This window comes from Fukomys damarensis, unplaced genomic scaffold, assembly GCF_012274545.1.
Source record: "Fukomys damarensis isolate Sample0158 unplaced genomic scaffold, DMR_v1.0_HiC HiC_scaffold_30, whole genome shotgun sequence".
In the NCBI taxonomy this organism is placed as follows: domain Eukaryota; kingdom Metazoa; phylum Chordata; class Mammalia; order Rodentia; family Bathyergidae; genus Fukomys; species Fukomys damarensis.
In genome coordinates this window covers 4352696-4362120 of record NW_022900942.1, presented here as the reverse complement: position 1 = coordinate 4362120, position 9425 = coordinate 4352696, and positions in this window count along the sequence as shown.

Sequence of the window (9425 nt, the reverse complement as noted above, 5' to 3'; positions counted from 1 at the left end):
GGGCTCCCGGGGCGGGGCCAGCGCACGGGGAGGGCGTCACTTACAGCGATGACCTCCAGCCGCTGCCGGTAGAGGGAGCTCTCGGCCACCGGCCTGCTGGGACAGGGACCCCAGCCCTCAGCGCCCCGCCTCCTGATCGTCAATTTTTATGCCCCACACTCTGGGCCGCCCAAGACACAAAGCCCAACCTCTGTTTCCTTTTTGTCCCTGGGAGGAGCCTGGGCTGAGGGTGAGTGAGACAAAGCAAACAGAGACCACCGAGTAACTAAAGCCCCTCCTAGGTCTGATGTCGCCTCTCTGTCTCGGTTTCCTTATCAATCAAATGCGCGGGGATAGTTTGACACACACACCCCCAACACTGCACAAGGAAATATTCCTACAGGAAAAGCATAAAACCTAGTGGTCCAAAATAGCACCGTAGTTTTCACTTATCATAATTAAAATATTCTCATGATTAGCGCCGTGTAGGACTAATTATACCCTTCGCTGTCTGTCCTGTAGGAACTCCGATCTTGCCAGACACAGAACGTGCTGTCTCTGGCCAGCTCCATATCCTCTCTGGACCTCGACTTTACCCAGTATCCTTTACTTTAACTACTGGGGGTTGTGGTGAGGGAACCTGGGCAGAGAAGTGGCCATCTGTTGCCATGGTTACCTTGAGGCACCTCCTCTACCTGGGCTCCTGGGGGGGACAAGGGTCACTGGGTCACGTTGTCCAGCACAGGACTCTGAGCTTCAAGGAGGAGGATTTGTGGTTTAAGGTTTAACCTGAGACTACCCCATCCTTGTCTTTTTTTCTTCTTCTTCTCAGTACTGCACTAGGAAGAGGTTGAACCCAGGGTCTTTGCACTGAACTACATCCCCAGTGCAATTTGTGTTTTTTATTTTGAGACAGGATCTTGCTAAATTACTATGTTGCCCAAGCTGGGCTGGAACTTGAGATCCTCCTGTCTCAGCCTCCCAGAGTGCTGGGTTGCTGTTGTTGCTCATACTTCCTCAGTCACTATCTAGAAAATGACATTTATCTGCTTGTCATCCCATCACCCAGCCTGGGTGGGCATAGAGATCCTCAAGCATGCATCCATTTACACTGAGCCCAGTTGGAAACCATGGTAGGTAGCATCATCCTGTCATTGCCCACAGCAACTCCAGCTGGGACCTCCCAGACTGTCCCTGGCCACCCAGCCAAGCCATAATGGCAGTAATGGCACACACTATATATAGCCTCCTAAGTACCCCCCCTGCAGGGCTTCCGCTGGGCTCCCACAGACACCTCCCCCCTGCCTGTCCTGATCCTGACTCATTAGCTGCCATTCACCCCTGGGGCTGATATTCCAAGTGTCAACCAACCTTAATTAACCTCAGCACGTAAACCAGGGGACTCATTCACTCCTCCCCAGACCCTGGGAGGTGAGTGGTAGTAATATCCACATTTGACAGGTAAAGAGACCAGAACTCTGAGAAGTGGTAAAAGGCATTGTTTTAAATGTTTTGAGAACCCTGGCACACACCTGTGATGCCAGCACTATGAGAGGCTGAAACAGGAGGATCCCAAGTTTGAGTCCCATCTGGGCAACTTAGGGAGACCCTGTCCCCCAAAATAAAAAAGGCTGGGTGTGTAGATTCTCAGTAACACACACACACACACACACACACACACACACACACACAGTTTTACCTATAGTAACTCATTTCATCTTCCCTATAACCCTAGGAGGTAAATATACTGTTGCTCTGATTTTATAGATGGGGAAGTGAGTGAGAAATAGGAAAAGACTTGTGCAGGGCCACACAGACACACTTCAGAGGGGGTGGGGGCTCTCAGTCACCCCTTTTCTGGGCCCAGAAGAGGCCAGAGGTCAGTCTGGGGGTCCTGATGTCTGTTTGGACAAGGGACTGGAGTTATGCTTCATGGGGGACCCTGACGGAGCCCATGCTCCCCACTTCTGGGTCTGCTCCTAGGGGAGTGCTGAGGTCCCCAAGATGTAATCTCCCCGCCTCTTCTTCGCTGTGGGGGGGGATCAGGTTCCCGTTGCTGGGCAACTAGGTATGTAGTTGGTGAATAATGCAATGCAGGACCCAGAAGGGTGAGGAACAGAATTGGGGTCCCCTATAGGGGAGCCCCCTTTTCTAGGCCTCTTCCTAGATCCTTGGCACCCTCCCCACCCTCTTATTTTAAAAAGCCCTCTGTGCTTGAACCCTACAGCTCTGCACACACCCACTGCAACAGACCGTTTCTGCCTGTGAGATCACCACTGGTGGCCACGGCCCTAGGGCCACCGAGAGCAGCTGGGGCCACTTTGTTCGGCAGATCATCATTGCCCTCTTGCAGTCCTCTTCTGCAGTTTGGAAGGCTCTGGTTCCTTGGTGAACTTCAGGCATGAATGGGGCTGCTCCCTGGCTGAGGCATGCAAGGATGGACCCTAGGACTCTCTGCCACCAACACACACACACACACACACACGCACACATGCACGGCTGCCAGCAGAAAATACCCCAAGAAAGGGAGCCAATAAGCCTGAGTGAGCCTGAACGTCCCACCCAGCTCTCTGGGGAAGGGGGCTTTGGGGACCTTAAGGGGTCCACCAGCTGCTCCTTCCCTTGCCCTTGGTTCCCCCGAGAGAGGCCAGCTGGGGCTCTGGGCTCCCAGGCAAGGTTGTCATTCCTCCAGTGCCCCCCAGCCCTGCCACATGTCCCAACACTCACATGGGTATGACCGGAGCCCACGCCTGGCTCTGCAAAGCCATGTCCACCCAGGAGCTCGCTCTGAGTGCAGACCAGCTCTGTGTCACCTGTAGGTGTCCCGGATGGGACGCTGGGACCTGGCTGGTGGGAGGGGGCCCAGGGCGGCACCAAGAGAGCTGGTCAAGCTGGTTTGGGCCTGGAGGGAGGCGGAGGCAGCCACTCAGCCTGGTGACGAGGGGGCTGGGGCCGGCTCTAGGAGGCACTATCAGCTGTCCGATGAATTATTTACCAGCCCGGGGCCTGCTGGCTGCACCCCAGCGTCCCAGCAAACATTCTTTGGCCCACGTGGTCAGGCAGGTGGCAGGGGTAGTGGGGCACTGACCTACAGGCCTCAGGGAAGGGCGCCTCCGTGTGGCATCCAGACACGACAGAGGAGCCAGGCTGTGACTGTCCACCAAAAGCCACAGCATGCCAACAGTTCTAGGAACAGAGCCCACGGAGGAGGGCTTCACCCAGCTGGGACTCCCTGAGCCCCACCACCTGGGGACTGGGGACACTGTCTGGGCCTCAGCTTCTGTCTGTAGGAAATGGGTGGATAGGCAGGCCCCACACACCCTTCCATGGGGAACAGTTAGGAGTATGTGTTGAGGGGCGAGATGTAGGGGATTTCCTGCCCAGTCCCTGTATTTTTAGGTTCATACTAGGAAATGGATCGAGAGACTCCTGCGGGCTAGGCAAGCACTCTACCACTGAGCCCCCTGCTCTCAGCCCTTGTCAAATTTTGTTTTGAGACAGGGTCTCAATAAACTGTTCGCACTGGCCTCACATTTGTGGTCATACCTGGGCATAGTGGTGCACACCTGTAACTCCTGTGCTCTGGGAGGCTGAGGCAGGGGGTCACAAATTCAAGCCTAGATTGGGCCATTTAGAAGACTGTCTCAAAGAACAACAACAACAAAATACTGGGGATGTCGCTCAGTGCTAAGGCTCTGGGTTCCATCACCAAGGGCCAAATAAAACAATAACAAAAACTTTGCACTTGTTGATCCTCCTGCCTCAGCCTCCTGAACAGCTGGGAATATAGGCTTGCACCATCTCACAGGCTCCCATCCAAATCTCAAAGGTCCCTGTTCACTCTCCTCCATCTTATTCTTAAAGGGCCAGCACATTCTCAGCTGCCAGTGTGTTTCGTGGAACTGCACTCCTGGGGAAGTCAGTTCCTATTTCTGGCCCCCGATGGGAGGTCCTGCTGCTTCCCCACCATGGCCCAGCTTGCACTGTGCAGTTCCAACCCTTACTGGAACATGAAAAACCCAGGCCAGTTGTGGGCCCCATACTTTAGGGGACATTTTGGCAAGGGCCTTGTCATTGTGCCCAGGAAAAGCCCCCACTCAGACCCTCTCCCTCCTTTTGTTAGACCCTACCTTAGGGGCCATGGGACAATGTCAGCAGAGGGGCATGTAGAGAGCAAGGACACAGAGGACAGGGTGTCCCTTGTGCTGGCAGAGTCCCTGCCATGCTGGATCACTGCTGGGGGTGTGGAGGTCTGGCTCTCGTACTTCCCACATTCAAACACAAAACTTAGAAAATCCTGACAGGGTGGTGCACGCCTGTCATCCCAGCACTCAGGAGGCTGAGGCAAGAAGATCACTGCAAGTATGAGGCCAGCATGGGCTATGTAGTGAGTTGCAGGCCAGCCTGGATTATACAGCAGCATCCTCTCTTAAAAATAAGAAACCAGGGCCAGGGATTTAGCTCAGTGACACCACACCTGCCTTGAAAGCATAAGGTCCTGAGTGTGATCCCCAGTACCAAACAACAAAAACATAAAACAAAAACAAAAATAAGAACAAATTCCTAGGAAAATAAAATGCTTTAAGGCCAGGGATTTAGCTCAGTGGTTCCCCCGCCTGTTTGCAAGTGCAAGGCCCCGAGTTCAATCCATGGTACCCCACCTCAAAAAAAGACAGGGTCTTACTAAATTGCCCACACTGGGCTTGAATTTATGATCCTCTTGCTTTAGCCTCCTGAGTAGTTGGGATTACAGGTGTGTGCCACCATATCTAGCAAGACTTATACCTTTCAATTTTTCTTACTCTCTCTCTCTCTCTCTCTGTCTCTGTCTCTCTCTCTGTCTCTCTCTCTCTCTCTCTCTCTCTTTCTTTGAGACAGGGTCTTGCTGGCCTTAAATTCTGAGATCAATTGATTTTCTTTCTTGCCTCAACTTCCCAAGTAGCTATGACTACAGGTGTGAGGCTCTGGATCCAGCCTAAGTTACTAGTATTTGATTCTTGAGACACAGTCCCAATATACCACACAGGCTGGTCTTGAACTTGCTAAACTTCTGTCTCACCAAGTCAAGTACCTGGAACTACAGGTGTGCACTACCCTGCCCACTGAATTATTATTATTACTACTATTAGTAGTATGCTGGGATAAAACCCAGGACCGTGAGTTGCTAGGTAAATGCTCTACCACTGAGCCACATTTTCAACCCTTAAAGTATTTTTTTAGTCATGATAAAAATATACATTTGTCATTAGTGCCATTTAGCACTTTCATTGTCAGAATCAGTTCTGTCTAGAACCAAAACATTTTGTTTTTGGTACTGGGGCTCGAATTTAGGACCTTATACTTGCAAGGCAGGCAGCGGAACCACTGAGCTAAATCCAAGGCCCTTGGTTTTGTTCTTTTGAGACAGGACCTCACTGTGTACCCAAGCTGGCCTTGCGTGCCCAGTGATCATCATGCCTCAGCCTCCTGAATGCTGGAATTACACGTGTGTGGCAATATGCCCAACCCTCCCGAGTTCCAGAATATTTTTGTTGCCCCAAAGGGAAGCCCTGACCCCATTAGTAGTCACTCCCCACCCCTTCCCCACCCATTGGCAACTACCAGTCAGTGTCTGTCTTTATGGGTCTGCTTGTTCCAAATACTTCATACTAGGGCAAGTGGCCGCCAGTGTCTGGCTTCTGTCTCTCTGCATCATGTCTTTCAGTCCACCCATGCTGCAGCATGGATCAGCACTGCTCCTTTCTATTTCTGTCTGATATTCCATTTATGGATGGGCCACATTCTGTTGATTTCTTCACCTATTGGTGAACATTTGGGTTGCTTCCACCAGAGAGTGTATTTTCCTTGTTTGTACCTTGATTTTATAACTGTTAAATAGTTAGATGTCAGGTGGGCATGGTGGTGGACAGCTGTTATCCCAGCACTTGAGGATTGAGAGTTTGAGTTCAGCCTGGCTGACTGTAACAGTCAGCTTCCCTGTTGCTGGGACAAAATACCTGACAGAGGCAGTTTCAGGAGAGGGTTATTTGGCTTACAGTTTCAGTGAGTTCAGTCCATGGTTAGTGGCTCCAAGGCAGAACTGCATAGGGGAAGAGCCTCAAAGAGGAGAGCCGCTCATGTCTTGGCAGCCAGGAAGCAGAGAGAGGAGGAGGCGGGGATGACAACACAGCCTTGCGGGTCACAGCCCAGTAACGCAGATACCTCTCTCAACGCATGGGATTTGAGGGGGCTTTTTTTGTTTTGTTGAGACAAGGTCTCATTACATAGTTCAGGCTGGCTTTGAACTCATTATGTAGCCCAGGCTGGCCTCAAATGCTTTCTGGGTGCTGGGATGACAGGTGTGTACCACGATGCTTGGCTTGAGGGGCTATTTTAGACCTAGACCTTAACAGCAAGTGAGCAGCTTAGCAAGACCCTGACTCAAAATGAAAAAATAAGGGTTGAGGATGTAACTCAGTTTAAAGGCCCTGAGTTCAATCTCCAACACTAAAAAAAAAAAAAAAAAAAAAAGATATGGTCTTTCCTTTTACTGTTGTCCTGGGTACCTACCACACTGGCCAGCAGTACTGTATTACAGTTGTCTCCCAAGCCAGGTGTAGTAGCGCATGCCTGTCATCCCAACACTCAGGAGGCTGAGGCAGGGGGATCACTGTGAGTTTGAGGCCAGCCTGGGCTACATAGTGAGGGCCTGTCTCAAAAAGAAACAAAAAATATATAATTTTTGATACTGGGGCAAAAACCTAGGGATATTCTACCACTGAGCTGTATCCTCTGCCCTTATTTTTACTTCATGTATTTATGCACATTTCTTTATTACAGTACTGGGCAATAAATCCAAGGCTTTCATATTGAATACCACAATCAGCCCTTTTTAAATGATTTTTTTTACATTTTTGAAACAGATTTTTCCTAAGTCACTAAATTGCCCAGCCTGACCTTAAACTTATGCTCTTCCTGCCTCAGCTCCAGAGTAGCTGATATTATGGTCATGCAGCACTATGCCTGGGGGAACGAAAATTTGTGTTTAAGATTTTTTAAGGAGTGTTTGGAGAGAAATACTGGCTGGGTCCAAGGTGGAGATGGGTGAATCGAGGATATGTTTGGAGGCAGAAGCACAGGGTTTGCTGGTGGGTTGAAGGTGGGCCGAGGAAAGAGACAAATTGAAGCTGACTCCGAGGTCCTTGGAATGAAAGACAGAGTGGCTGGAGTCGCCACACAGAATGATAGAGTAGAACTGAGGGAATCCAGAGTTCAGGTTTGGAAGCATTCAGTCTGAGATTTGTGTTATCCCGAGCTTTTGATGTGTGCCTAAAGCTCAGAGCCAAGACATAAATTTGGGACACATCAGAATCGAGACAGTGTTTTTGTTTGTTTGTTTGTTTGTTTGTTTTGTCAGTGCTGGGGATTGAGCTACATCCTTGGCTCTTTCCTAAATATTTTCATTTTGAGACAAGGTCTCTCCAAGTCACTGAGTTGCCTGGGCTGGGCTTGAACTTGCTATCCTCCTGCCTCAGCCTCCCAGATTAGTGGGATTCTAGTTGTGCACCACCACACCTGGTTCACTGATGAGAATTTAAGGAAGAGATGGCTCACAAAGGTAATAGAGGAGGCTTGGCAAAGTGCCCTGGGCTAGCAACACCCTACCAGGTTCTGCCTTCCTGGCCCTGAATGGACCAGAGGGGCTGCACTTGGGTGTGGGAGGCCTGGAGGGAAAGAGCAGGGTAGGGATGCTGTTTCCCATCCCTGCTCCCTTGGGAATCAGAGGGGAAGAGTGCTGGGTGATCAGGGCCAGTGGCAGAGTCTGGGAATGTCCCTGTAAAGCAGAAGTCAGGAGAGAGTGGCATCCTGAGGATCTAAGGGAGGATGAAGGGAGCCACCCAACGGGCTGGCCACAGGGAGGTCACAGGTGGTTGGAGAAGAATACGTGAGATGAGGTTGGGAGCTGGTTAGCTGGGCCACAGGAGTGACTGGAAGGGACCCAGGGGGGATAGCTGGAGGGACAAAGCTTTTAGAAAATCACACAGCTCTCCTCTTTGTCACCTCTCCAGGAGTCAGGCACTGCCATCCCCATTCTACAGATAGGAAAACAGCCCTGCAGAAGGTTCCCACCTGGCTCAGGTTACGGGCAGCATGGGAGCCAGGCTGGTTTGATTCTAATTAGTCTGGTGAGGTCAGAGGAGGACAGCCAGTTGGTCAGAAGGGGGAGAAGCAATTTGAGTTTGGAATTAAGGAGAGGGAAGAGGCTTCGCTCTGGGAGGCTGAGGCAGGAGGACAGCAAATCTGAGCCCAGTCTAGGTAAGTTAGCCTTAGGGAGACTCAATCAATCAATCAATCAGGCTGAAGATGTAGCTCTGTGGAAAGGGTTCAATCCTCACCACAGCAAAAAGAGGGAGGGGGGAAGGGAGGAAAGCAAAATTGGGGGAGGAGGAAGGGAAGAGCGAAGGTTAGACAGGAAGGGGTGATCAAATAGTCAAATAGTCAAATAGTCAAATAGTTGGGTTACTGGCTGTTCCTGAGGCTATATAAATAACGCTTCCCCGGTTTTCTTTAGGCAACTTTCTTCTTCCTTCCGGGTCCTCCCAAATCGGTGGTGGTGATGAGGGGAGGTGGGCTGGTTCTGGCAAAAGGCTGCTTCTGCTTGGCCATTGTAACCCAGCACTGTGAGAGGCTGAGGCAGGAGGATAGAAACTTTCAGCCCAGGGCCGGGGATTTAGCTCAGCGGTTCCGCCTCCTGCCTTAGGACCTGAGCTCGATCCCCGGTACCCCCCCCCACCCCCCAAAAAAAAAGAAAAAAGAAAGAAACTTTCAGCCTAGCCTAAGCAGTCTAGCGACAGAACAAGACCCGGTCTACAAATAGAACAACAACAATAAAAACCCAGGGACACTGAATGTAGCGAAGGCCCTGGGCTCCACAGGGGTAGCTCCGCGTGGGGACGTAGATCCTGCCCTTGAATCTGACCGGGTCCTCGCCTCCAGCGCTGTTCCCTCCTGCTCCGTGGGTGTCCCCAGACCAGGTCTGGGCCTCCCTAGACGCCTGAGTCTGTCTCCTCCACCACCTGCTAGTGCTCTTGGTGGCGGCCGCCCCAGATTCTGCACAGGGCGGAGAACCCGCCGGAGGGGAGCGCAGGGAGGAGACCCAGGTCCTAGCGACCCCCGAAGTTGCAGCCATGTTGGGAGCAGAGTGGGGTCCCCTAGGCCAGGCCGTCGCTGTACGAGGCGGGCCAAGCCGGTGTGGGACGGCTTCAGGGTTCAGAGGCCCCACTTTGCGTCCCCTGGAGCCACGTCTCCAGGGCAAAGCTGGGGAAGTGGGACCGAAAGGTGCCGGAGCGCGATCAGCTGGACGCCGCCAAGAAGCGGTCCTGAGAGGCGCAGGGCGGAGAGGACGTTCCGCGCGAAGGACCGTGCCCCGCGCTGACCCTGTAAACCACTCGGGGGGCCCCGCCGAG